The 13,401-nt window shown below is 44.4% G+C and overlaps 1 protein-coding gene across 2 annotated transcripts in view; it reads left to right on the top strand.

The window, feature by feature from the left end:
* LOC145399073 (protein phosphatase 1 regulatory subunit 14B) overlaps nt 1-13,401 on the top strand; it is a 273,182-nt gene that overhangs the window by 12,634 nt on the left and 247,147 nt on the right. Inside the window, exon 1 of one of the 2 annotated variants that reach the window (XM_080271827.1) lies at nt 12,956-12,988. The exons of the other annotated variant lie outside the window; for it this stretch is intronic. The gene's annotated coding sequence lies outside the window, so the exon portion shown is untranslated. Of the gene's footprint in view, nt 1-12,955; nt 12,989-13,401 lie in introns of those variants that run through there. 2 annotated transcript variants of the gene reach the window in all.

The following is a 13,401-nucleotide window of genomic DNA, read 5'->3' as shown; positions in this document are numbered from 1 at the left end:
GAAGGTATGAGCATGAGCAGGTAAGATTCTTCCTGACTTAAGGTGAATAGGGTTTGTAAATTGTTGGAAAAAGTTTGTAAATATAAAGCCTTGAGAGTTGTGGGGCCTGGGAGTTACGGCAGTGCATTTACAGCTTGTCCTGGTGGGGAGGGAGGTGTGCCAAGGTGTGAAAGGGGCAAGGGGATGGGTGGGGGAGTTTAGGGTGGGGCGCTTGTGTCTGGGTCGTGGGGTAGGAAAGGGGTAAGGGGTTTGATTGTGGTCTTGAGGAGGGGAGGGGCCGGGTTTGGTTTTGGTCGTGATGGTTTTCAAGCAAGGGGAGTGATGGGGCTGGTTGGTTGGGGAGATGGTGTGAGGTGGGGTGTGGTGGGGTGTTGAATGGGCTGGGTACTGGCATGGGGGGGGGGGCGTCTGGTGTTGTGATGGATGTGGGTACCAGTTTAGTTGACAGGGTGGTGGTGTGGGGGCACGAGTTGGTGAGATGGTAGATGTGAAGATGATATGAGTGGAATGATGTAGTGGTAAGATGGGTGGAGTGGTACGCAAGGTGGTGGTGGGTGTAGTGAAGGTGTGGGTGGGTGGAATAGCGGTGTGGGTGGGGTTTTGGTGGGTAAGGTAGTGGTGTGGGTGGGGTGGTGGTAGTGGGGGTGCAGTAGTCTACGTGGTTTGTGTGGAGTGGCTGTGGGTTAAGTAGTGGCCTGCGTAGGGTGACTTAGTGGTAGGGGTGGGAAAGATAGCAGCTGTGTGTGTGTGTGTGTGTGTGTGTGTGTGTGTGTGTGTGTGTGTGTATACGGAGCAGGGATGAGTGAGAGCACCGGCACACACACACACACACACACACACACACACACACAGTTTTTAATGTAGGATGCACGCACGCTTCATCATTTCCTTCCCCGGGTCCTTTGTCCTCGCTCTCTCCACAGTGCCATCAACCTGAGCTCGTCCTTGCCCATTTCTTCTTCCTAACATTTTTTTTTTTTTTTTTTTTTTTTAAATTCGGGGAAATTTTACGAACCGGCTGGGGGTCAGATATAGGCTACATTAAACCCCTTTCACTACACTGGCTTGTAAATCTAAGTAAAATCATGTTGTAATAGTTAGAATGGATACCCGAATAAAGTACGTAATTTGGTGGAAGAGTTGGTAATGTGTGCCATCTAAGTCTCGTATTTTTCGTCTCTCTTTTTTAGTTTCGTTTAGTGTGCTCTCTTTATTCTTTTACTTAATTTGTGTATACCATTTCCCTCCTTCGCATTCATATACTTTGCTCCATTTATCGTTTTAATTCTTTATAATTACCCATTCACCCCCTCGTTTATTCTCCTCTAACTCTTGGATGTAATTTTGCTTTCTTCTTTTTCCCTTAGTCTCATATATTAATCTTTATTTTATGGTGAGGCTTTACCTGGGATGTTGGCCGCAGTGTGTGATGGAATTCGGCGTAAGGTTTGCTGATTCACGTGATGACTCGTAATCTGACTAACCCACTGACGGCTGGATGTAATGACTGGACGCGTAAGTAGAAGTGGAGAGAGTGGGGGAGAATGAGGGGAAGTGGTGGTGAGAGTGAGGGGAGGTGGTAAGAGAAAATGGTGGTGGGAGTGAGGGGAGGTGGTGTTGAGAGTGAGGGGAGGTGGTAGTGAGAGTGAGGAAGTGTGGTGGTGAGGGTGAGGGAGGTGGTGGTGAGAGTGAGGGAAGGTGGTAGTGAGAGTGAGAAGAGGTGGTGGTGAGAATGAAGGGAGGTGGTGGTGAAAGTGAGGAGAGGTGGTGGTGAGAGTGAGGGAAGGTGATGGTGAGAGTGAGGGGAGGTGGTGGTGAGTGAGGGGAGGTGGTGGTGAGTGAGGGGAGGTGGTGGTGAGAGTGAGGGAAGGTGATGGTGAGAGTGAGGGGAGATGGTGGTGAGAGTAAGAGAGGGAGGTGAGAGATGGTGATGATAGTGAGGTGAGAAATGGTAGAAATTATAGTGGGGTTTTGAAGTATGGTGAGTGTGTAGAGAGCTGATGGTGAGATGTGGTGATGAGGTTGGGAAAGTGTGCAGCGGCGTGGGTGGAAATGCAAAGGAGGAGAATATGAAAAGAGTTGGTGGAGAGATGGAAATGAGATAAGGAGAAGAGAGAGAGAGAGAGAGATTCATATGTAGTAATAATTATGGTCTTAGGAATAGAAAAGGTTGCGTGGGAAAGACGTGGGTGTGGGGAAGGAAAGAGGAATGCTAGAATGTTAACGAGAATGATCAGAATGAAGGGAAAGAAGAGGGAATGAGGGAGAATGAAGACTGACTAGCGAGGTTGAGAATAAGGAAGAGTTGGATACAAGGAAGGTCAGTGATATAGAGGGCACGATATATGGCGTGTTTATTGTTTTATTCCTGCAACCACCAGACGATTTTATCCAGCTTGGGGGGGGGGGACTTTTCGCACTAGAGGGGTTTAGCCTTAATCACCCCATTCACTGCTGGAAATCGTCCCAAAATTGGCTGAAAAGTCGTATGTTGAGAGGAAGAATTAAATGTGTCCCCAGGCTGAAGGGGTGAAGGAGTTTAAGGACAGTGGCTCGTATTCTCGTCTGTTAAGGAAGCTTCCTAACACCTCTTGCATAGCGATTTATTTTTGGATATGGCTGGTTAATATCGTTTTGTACGTTATTTATGCAGAGTATGGCGATATTGGAAGGATTTATGTCACACACAAGAGGACAGTAAGGTGTAATAAGCAAAATAAATCGCTTAGGCAAAGGTGTTAGGGAGTTTTCTTAACTGATGAGAAGAGGGACAGCAAGTCGGAATGTAATGGGGGCAATCCGGAAGGGGAAACTATGAAAGAAGAAACTCGGGTATGGAATGAAGGGGAGAGGAGGAAATGGAAAACACAGAAGTTGACGAAAAGGAAGGGATGCACTACGGGGAAGATGAATGGGGAGAGCTAAGACAAAGAGAGGTAAGAAAGTGAGAAGAGAGCTGGAGTTAATTAAAGAAAAGCACCTAGAGAGGCAGTACCGAACGGAGTAGAGAGTAACGTTTGCAAGATGAGAAAGAGGCAGGAAAAGAGAGACAGACAATTAGATGGGAAAATATGAAGTAGAGAAAGCTTAGGAGAAAAGAGATTGATAAAGGAATTGATAGATAATTATATAGATAGATAAATAGAAAGATAGATAGATAAACAAAAAGAGGTGATATACAAAGGGAAAGAGGAGATAGACGGAATGAGGGATAGATGACTAAGGGGTGACTAGAAGAGGAAGAGTAGATAGACAATAAGAGGGGATAGATAGATAGATAGATGGTGATTAAGGAGAGCGGATTAGAAGAGGGAGAAGAGATAGATGTAAGCAATAGGGAAATAGTATTGAGCGATGGGTAATTAGAAATGAGGAGAAAAGAGAAATTTAGAGAAAAGAGAAGTTCAGAGGAGATAATTAAGAAAGAAACTTGATATGAAGAGTGTGGGTAAAATTAAGGGAAGGGGTAGACATTCAAGAGAGAGAGAGAGAGAGAGAGATGGAGGAGAGAGGTAATTAAGAGTGAGAATAAGATGAAAGGAAGGAAGGGAGAGAGAGAGAGAGGAGGGGGGGTAAGATGAAGAGTAAATATGGCTTAATTTGACATATTTATAACGCATCCCACACCACCCTGTGAGAGAAAGTTTATAAAAGCACAGAGGCACATTCAGAGTTCGATAATTACTATACTTTTTTTACTTCAACTTGGCCTAAATTTGCCATCTTTCCGTCTTGAGTGCTAAGTTATAACAATAGATTAATATACAGTTTGGTTGCTGGTCACGAAGAAGTGCTATGGAAAGGATGTAGAGCTGTAGCATTATCTTCTTTCTGCCACTGAGCTACGTGATACAAGAAGACTAAAATCTGGGCCAAGTTAAGGTAGAAGGAGTATAGTTGTCAGGCTTCAGGCTAAATAGATTCTCTCTCTCTCTCTCTCTCTCTCTCTCTCTCTCTCTCTCTCTCTCTCTCTCATTTTTTCCTCGCCTGTTCGTACCAAAAACAGAATTAGGGATTTGGGCTGTAAATTCGACGGTTGCGTATCGTGGACTGAGGCTATGTTTGTTGAGAGTTTTCCTTGTCAGTCACCCACGTAAATTAATACAGTTCTAAGACACCTTGACATCCCAGTACAGGTGAATTGGCTATTTACGTGTGAATCACCTCAGTAAAGTGCATGAATGATTAGGCAATATAGGCAGAGATTACGTTCATTCATCCTTATATAAACAGGTGATGCAAACGCCCCAAGATGCTTATATCCGGCGTGAGCAGTGCAGTGTGGCTCTAATCGGCTCAAATCTGCGAGGCTCTAATGGTTTATAAGCACCAGAACAGTTTTACTTAAGAGACTCAATGATCTATGTGTATTGTATGCCATTTCAGAACTTCAGGCTCCGTTGCTCGTCAGGATGGTCACTTTTACTTAACTGAAAACCCTAGCCTGCCTCAACCCAATTAGAGTAACGTAACCCTAATTGACTACTTAATTTAACGTAACCCATTAGACAAACCTAACCTAACCTAACCACTTTCTAACCAAACCTAACCGTAACCACAACCTTAAAAACAAACATATCCGTAATGAACCAGATTGACCTGATACAGCGAGATTAACCCAACCCTTATGGACTACTAATCACTCCTATTATGCCTTGACAGACTAAACTAATCTTGCCCACTTTAACATAGACGTTCCATAAAGAGTGCTCAAATCCACTACCATTACAGTAAAGACATTTATAGTAGGGTAAAGGATTGACAAAATAAGTCTGAATTTCGGTGTACACAATTCGGAAGTTCTCTTGTGGTGTACAGACTTCTCCCCTTCCTTACGATGACGTGTTTTGCATTAGAGAGAGAGAGAGAGAGAGAGAGAGAGAGAGAGAGAGAGAGAGGAGTGCTCAGCATTGGTAGGAACTGTAATGGTGAAGTAGGTAGTGAAGACTGTTTAATGCTGTCTCTGGTCTGAAGTGTTCCCTAAGGTGTAATTAACTCACCAGGGGACAGCACAGTAGCAGCGAAGTACTCGTAGTGGAGTAGATTAAAGTAACACCCCAAGACATGTACCTTACAGGGTGATACATCTGGCTTTAAGAAGGTGAGAGGAGACAGTTTACTTTAAATCTCTTGGCACCAGTAGGGAATGCCTTGGTCTTTACACCTGGCTTCACACACACATACCTGGTATATATAAAGGTGCGGTTAATGGAGGACATTGGGTATAAAGGATGATAATTTAGTGATAATAAAGGTGCCAACTCTAAGGGCGGGGGATATAAAGGATAAAAATTTAGGGATAATTAAGGTGCCAACTCAAAGGGCAGTGGATATGAATGATGATAATTTACTGTTAAGATGCCAACTCTAGAAGTCTTTATACAGGGCGTGGCTCATTATACGACTCATATTTACAAAAGTCAGTGGCTGATTAGCTCCGTGTCGTGCTCCAAGGGTGTACTGTTGCAAGGATAACAAAAGCAGAGGCAGGAAAAGAGGCAACGGAGAGGAGGGAATGAGGGGCGCTGAAGAAGGAGCTGTAATGGAACTAGGGCCCGAATGCATCTCGGTTAAGGAAGCTCCCTAACGCCTTTTCCTAAGCTATTTATTTTGCATATTACACCTTGCCCTTCTGTCTTCCAATGCACCTCCCCTCCTTCCTATTGTCTGTCCTCTTCACCTTCCCTATTCTGTGTCGTATAAATCCTTCTAACATCGCCATACTCTGCACAAATAACGTACTAGAGGATACTAACCTGCCGTAACCAAAAATAAATCGCTAAAGAAGAGGTGTTAGGGAGCCTCCTTACCCGACGAGAATACGAACATAGGGCAATTAAACCTCTTCACTACGAGAATGGAGACTTTCAGATAATTTTCCTATAGTCCTTTTACCTTCACTTGGCTCAGATATTCGTCTTTTCGCATTCTATTCCTCGTTGTTAAGTGGCAGAAGACAGTACGAAGACCCCACATCCTTTTTCAACACTTCTTCGTGATTAGCATTATATTCGAGTGTTTATTGTTAGTTACGTAACAGTATTCAGGATGGAGAGATGGCAATTTTAGGCCAAGTTGGAGAAAAAGGGGTATTGCAGACTTCTTTCCTTTGCAGAATAGCCCGGAATCATTCAGCATTGGCATATATGTAACAAACCGGGAATAATAGATGGCATTATTACTGAAGGAATTAAGAGGAAATGTAGAATTACAGCCGAATATCAAAAAAGGGAAGAGAGAGAGAGAGAGAGAGAGGAATCATAGGAAAAGAAACCATTGCAATAAATGAAAGGGAAGGGGTGAAGGGAGAAGAGTAGAGCAAAGAGAGAGAGAGAGAGAGAGAGGAAAGAAGGGAAGCGCAGATTGGCGAGAGAGGAGGTAAGGAAGTGAAGAGAGTCAGAAGTGAGAGAGGAGGAATGAAAGGAAGAGAGAAAATTAAAATAAGATGAAGGATAAAAGGAAGAGAATGGTGCAGCAAGAAGAGTGGAGAGAGAGAGAGAGAGAGAGAGAGAGAGAGAGAGAGAGAGAGGATGAGCTGAATGTGAGACAAACAAGTGCTGGCGTACGAGCACAATCATGGCGCTCCAACCACAACTGACGCATTCTCTCTCTCTCTCTCTCTCTCTCTCTCTCTCTCTCGTAAACTTTCGACTCCCTCTACTTCTCCACTCTCCTGTCTACCGGCATCCTTCATCTTTACTTCCCCTCCCTCTTGTAAACTCTTGTCTTTCCTCTGGACTTCCCCTCCTTCCCTTTGCTCTTCCTCTTCACCTCTTCTTCCTCTTCAACTCTCCTCCTTCGTCCATGCTACCTCCTTCCTTCCTCCTCACCTTCTCTTCCTCTTCAGCTCTCCTCCTTCGTCCATGCTTCCTCCTTCCTTCCTCTTACTCCTCTGTCCTACCTCTTCATTTCCCATCCTTTCCCTCTCCTTCATTTCCCTTCCTTCCTCTCTCCATCGTCTTCACTTCCCATTCTGACGTGCATGGTGTGTGTGTGTGTGTGTGTGTGTGTGAGAGAGAGAGAGAGAGAGAGAGAGAGAGAGAGAGATGGCACCGATAATCGATGGACATGAAGGGTGGTCGAATGATAATATCGTAATGAAAATCCCGCATCGGAGAGAAGGCCAGAGATCAGCATATTTTTTGGCACAACCCCTTCTCACCGATAACTCATATATTTTTTTCAGTTTATTCTACCGCCATTTTGACGATTTTATATTGGATAATTTTTCGTTCAGGATCGATGTCGCGTTCTTTTGGTCCTTCGCTACTACGGGGTCTCCTCCTTGGACTGAAAGGGTTTATCGCAGGTGTAATAGATCGAAGAATTATGAAACGCGTACGCAGTGTTCTGAAAAATGTGTTGAGTTTCGAGGATATTATTGCTAAGTTTCAAAAGTCATCGTTCACCTTCTCGCTGTTTATCGTTCGGCAGGGGGATCGATAATAGGGTCAAGGAAACAACAGTCTTCCCAGTCCCGTCTGAAGAAATTTTATACCTGCTGAAATAATGTGAAAACCTTATTAATTACCTGTGCGTTTCAGATTGGTTCGTTTTTTTCCCATATATATTCGCAAGATTTTGGGAAGATAGGAAGAGACTTGTGTACAGTCGGTCTCAGAAGTGTTGTCGCCTTTCGTAATTTTCTTTCCACCCCTCCCTTGGATTATAGTGTAGTGGATTTTTAGCGACCGACACTATGACTGATCTGGGGGTAAATATAGTCATCGAGAGAGAGAGAGAGAGAGAGAGAGAGAGAGAGAGAGAGAGATTTTTGACGTTGATAGAACTGTGGAAAACTGTTCGACGGATGGAGCAGCGTTGCAAAAATAGGTAGGTGAGAGAGAGAGAGAGAGAGAGAGAGAGAGAGAGAGAGAGAGAGAGAGAGAAATGCGTGTTCATGTTGGCAGGGGGAAGGGAAGAGGCATGAGTAAAGAGGATGAAGGATGCTGAATGTGATGAATATTGCAATTGATGTGCACGATAAGAGTGAGGGGAAATTAATTGGCAGATGAAAGACGAGGGTGTGAGAAGGAGGAGGAGGAAGAGGAGGAGGAGGAGGAGGAGAAAAATATTGGAATGTGGGACTGGAAACAGGAGGGAAATGACGATGAAAGTGATGGAGTGTGAAAATGAGACTAGGTGGACGAAAGCATTGAGGAAAATAAGGAGGAAAATGATGATAGCATGTGTGACCAGGAGAGGTAGGAGGAAAACAGTGAGGAAAATGAAGAAAACAGCGAGGAAAATGAAAAAAAAATAACAATGTGAGACTGGGAGCAGGAGGAGGAAAAGTGAGGAAAATGGTCAGGAAACTAGTGGAGTGGAGTGACGACATTGAGTGCGAGCTTCCCACTCCCTCTCTCTCCCTCTCATACTTAGTGGAGGAAGTGGATGTGGAAGAGAGAAGGAAAGGGTGTAATTACTATGCCAAAAGGGAGTGGAGTGGGTGGAAGGGGAGAGGGTGAAAGCAGTAAAAAGGGGAATAAGAGGAAGGGGTGAGAGAACAGAGAGAGGAGGAGAGGAAGGAGCAGAGAGGAAATAGAGGACGTGTGAGAGCAAGGGAAACAAGGAAAATTCTGGAATATGTGTTGAAACGAGAGAGAGAGAGAGAGAGAGAGAGCGAATACAGTAGTTCCAGAGCCGAATAATTATGAAGGTGGTAATGATGGAGCATGATAGGAAGTAATGAGAAGGAGCAACTTTATTTTAGGTAAATTAGACTGGAAGAAACGTGCTAAATAAAGAAGAATTTTAGGAGGGATGGTGCCCTGTAAAATCATTATAGGTAGGGGTGTTAATGGAAGGGGGGAAATGAGTTAGAGAGTCTGTGTATTAGGGTAGAGATGGGGAAGAGGAATGGAGGATGGTTGAAGGAAGGAGGAAGTGATGGGGATATTGGTTGATGGTGTGGAGGAGGAAGGTGGAAGAGGAGTAAAGAGTGAGAGGGATGTGGGGATAGAAAGAAAGGCATGGAGGAGAGGGAGACAGAAAGAAAGGAAGGGATGAGAGGTATGTGAAAAGGAATAAAGAAAAAGAGGAACTTAAAGGGATGCAGGCTGGTGGTGTGAAAGAGGAAGGAAGAAAGAGGAGTAAGATTGGTGAAGAGAGGAAAGAGGGATGAAAATGGGGAGGAACTAGAAGGCTGGAGGAGTAAGAGGGGGGAGAAGAAGGGATGAAAATAGGGAGGAATAAGAGGGCTGGAAGAGTAAGAGGGAGGAGAACGAGGGATGAAAATGAGGAGGAGCAAGAGGGCTGGAGGAGTAAGAGGGATGAAGAGAGGGAGGGGAAAGAGGGATGAAAATAGGGAGGAGGAAGAGGGCTGGAGGCTGATGGTGTGAGGACGCTACACGACGGGACGCCAGGAAGTAATCCATGGCTGAGGCACCCTGCAGTAAGAGGGGCTAGTAGAGGGGGGGAGGGGGTGGTGTGGAAGGGGAAGGGGTAGGGATGTAGGAAAAAGGGGGGGGAATGGAGGTCTAGAGGGGAAGGAAGGGTGGGTGTGGGATTTAGGAAGGAAGGGTGGATGGGAGCGTAGGGTGGGAGGGAGAATGGGCGCGGGGGAGGATGGGTGAGGGAGTGCAGAGGAAAGGGGTGGATGGAAAGTGTAGAGGGGATGGTGGGTGGGGGAGTGTAGAGGGGGAGGAGGAGTGGGGATGTAGAGGAGGAGTAGGAGTGGGGGTGTAGAAGGGGAGAGGGAGTGGCATGGTATTAAAGTGGAGAGAGAATTATGAAAACGGAGTGTAGGGAAAGAAGGAAGGAGAATATTAAGGAAAAGCGAGAAATGGAACAGGGAAGGAGAAAATGCAGAGAAGAACTGAAGGAAGGGAAAGAATACAGGAAAGAATGTAACAGTACAGAGACAGGGAAGGGAATTAATAGGAAAGGAATTTTTTTAGAGGAAGACATAAAAGAAGGGAACTGTGGTGGGCGAGAAGGAATCGTGAAAGAGGAGTGTGTGTTGCATCGTGTTGTACTGTTTGCTTTGTATTGCGTCGTATTGTACTGTATTGTCTTGTACTGCATCGTATTGTCCTGTATTGTAACAGCGGGCTTGCATACTCCTGGAACGGTGGACAGTTGTAGTATTCAAGATCATACTGTGTTTAGTGTACAGATTTTAACACCTTTACAACAAGTATCCAACATGCCACGCTAAATAATATACCTAATTATCTGGGTGTAGAAATACCGTAATATTAAAAGAAAAGTTATTATATATCCTTGTGATGTGCGATTAAGGTTTTTAATTATTGCAAAGTGCCCCTTAAATGATGAAATAATTCGTCCGGAGGTTGCCAGAATGAACTGTTTAATGCACTACTTAATACGTACGCAAGAGGTGGAGTTAGCCTAATGGAAAGAGAGCGAAAGAGAGAGAGAGAGAGAGAGAGCAAGTCTTAGCTTACCTTGATGAGCACAAAAGGCAGGTAAACAGAGGTAACTAGATTTTAATACTACGCTCCTTTCACTTTAACTTGGCCTCAAATTGCCATCTCTCCATCTTAAATGTTGAGATGTAACAATAGAGCGACACTAGAATACGGTGCTAGTCACGAAGAAGATCTGTGGAAAGGATGTAGAGCCGTAACATTGTCATATTCTGCCACTGAGCTACGGGAAATAAGCTGCAAAAAGGACGAAAATCTTGGCCAAGTTAAATTGAACGAACTTTTGGTGAATTAATGGACTCCAGTAATGATATATGAAGAGGGAAAAATGTAATCCAAAGATCTTAACCTTTTCACCCCTTTGATTTATTTTTTATGTCATTCTTGCTATTTGAGGACGGTTTTTATTTTATATATATATCTTTACTAGGAGGGTTATATATAGAATTCACTGACCCATTTACTGGGAAAAAAAAGTCTCCCTTAAAGTGAATAAAATCGTGTGGGGGCAGGAAGAATGAACTAGCAAGATAAATCACCTAAATCAAGGGATTAAGCACGTAATTAGAGTGGAATGGACTGGCAGGAGGGAAGGGGGGAAGGAGGAATGGAGGACTGGCAGGAAGGAAGGGGGTAAAGAGGAATGAAGTACTGGCAGAAAGTGGGGAAGGAGGAATGAATCACTGGAAGGAAGGAGGGAAGGAGGAATGACTTACTGGCAGGAAGGAAGGAAAAGGGGAAGGAGGAATGAAGGACTGACAGGAAGGAGGGGGGGGGAAGGAGGAATGAATTTCTGGCAGGAAGGAAGGGGGCAAGGAGGAATAAAGGACTGGAAGGAAGGAGAAATGAAGGACTGGAAGGAAGGAAGAGGGAAAGGAGAGAGGGGGAGCGAGTTGTTGCTATGATCCGTCAGTGTTCCTCGTCACCTGGCCCATAAATATTGTCTGTCAGGTGATCCACTGTCTTAACACAAAACCTTGATTATTATATTTACTAATGGCGTGAATATTAGAGTTAAAAGTGAAAGACGGGCGTACTTATATGAATTCTACTTAGCTACATGAGGAAACTTGAGAAATTCGAATTAATTGGAAAAATGACCGTGGAATGTAGTGTGATTGTGACCAGTACTCATCTGTTTACCCGTATTTGTTTATTTATTTGTATACTTGATATTTATTATTTTTTTAAGTATTCATATCCTTTCACATGCAAGTCTTTAAAGCTCTAGAACTGCGGGTTTTAGAGTATGCACAACGGTCCTGATAATAACGTAGCTACGGAGATTCGTCACCAGAACATCAGAGCGTGAGAAGTTATAAAATAAATAAATAAATATAAGGAGAATTATCAAGACTCTTAGGTTAACGAGAAACAAAGGAATAATAAAGAGACCTTCCTGGGAGTTTGTGGAAATAACTAATAATTAAAATGTACCTTCAGATCACACACACCAGTAGGCAGCCAGGGAACCAAGGACAAAGCGTTACAGGGAAGTTTAGACGTCGCATGGAGAGTTACAGTGGCCAAATGGAGAGTTAAGAGCCTCACAGAGAAGCACACAAGCACAGGGTCAGTAGAGTCGTGGAGTCCGTACGGAGACTTTCAGAGGCCTACAGAGCATCCTGGAAGCCGTACAAATAGAGTTCATATAGGAAAAAAAAAAAAAAGGCACGGAGCATTTCAGCAGCCATACAAAGAGAGCCAGAAATATTAAAGCCAGTTGGAACAACTTAGGAGCCATGAGGAGAGTGCCAGAGCCGTACAAAGAGCCATAATAGCCGTACGCAGGAAGCTAGAGCCGCACGGTGTTGCAAAATCGTATAGAGCATCTTAGGAGCGGGGCGAATAATCCCAGTGATATACAGAGACCCTAACATCCTTACAAAAAGACAAAGAGGCATGCAGAGAAAAACAAAAACGTAAATAGCATCTCAAACCCCGTACGGACATCCTCGGGGACCGGACTGAAGGGCGCCGAGGACCGTACCGGGAGCGGGATGTGGTGTACTGTTGTGTTTACGTGGCGCGGCGGCGGTGGCGTGTATGGGAACAAGGGTAATGAGGTTGTGGCCGGACAGCTGGGGGGCAGCCGATGATAATGAGGCGCCGAATATGAGGAAATGACCGTGAATGGGAGGCAATGAGGAAGTGATCGGGAACGTGAACAAGCGGCCGTGAGTGGGAAGTGATCGAAAACGTGAGAAAGTGACCGTGAATAGGAAGCGTGAGAAAGTGATCGTGAGTAGGAAGTGATTGAGAACGTGAGGAAGCGATCTTGAATGGGAGGTGATCGAGACCGCGAGGAAGTGACCGTGAATGGGATGTATCGAAAACATGAAAAAATGACGATGAGAGAAATAATGAGTACTAGAAGTGACCGTTAATGAGTGGTGATAATGAAATACGTTACAGAACATGAAGAAATGACCGTGAATGAGGGATGGAAATGAAGTGTCGCAGATGATGAAATGATCGTGACTGGGAGGTGATGATAAGGCGCCGAACGTGACGAAATAACCGTGAATCGAAGCGGATAGTGATGCAAGAGGAAATGACGGTGAAAGGGAAGGTGATGATGAGGCACAGAATATAAGGTGAGTAAAAGTGAAATGTGATAATTATTAGGCACTGAACATGAAGCGAATATGAATGAGAATTGATAGAGGCAAAGGACATGAGGAAATGAACCAGTGCACTGAGTGGTCCTTCCATCTGGTGGGTCTGTGATCTCCCAGATACGAGTTTTGCGGGTGAGAGGGTTACAGCAACCAATATTTGATATTATGCTACCCAAAGCCAGCTAAAACTGAGTGTTGTTATGTTGAACATCAGGTTTACACCAACAAAACTAAGGTTTCTACAATATTCATGGTCTTATAGTTTGGGGGAAAACATAGTATTCAAAGGTATGTACTACTCCTGTCTGTCAGGTGATTTCTAGGGATGTATTAGAGAGGGTGTATGTGGAAATATTGCCTTCATGCATGTATAAAGACGGTAAATAATT

Source organism: Coenobita brevimanus, chromosome 47 (assembly GCF_032717465.1).
Source record: "Coenobita brevimanus isolate Jiangsu-jjx chromosome 47, ASM3271746v2, whole genome shotgun sequence".
Classification (NCBI taxonomy): Eukaryota; Metazoa; Arthropoda; class Malacostraca; order Decapoda; family Coenobitidae; genus Coenobita; species Coenobita brevimanus.
Note: the sequence above shows the minus strand (reverse complement) of the source record. Positions and strands in the feature narration are given on the sequence as shown.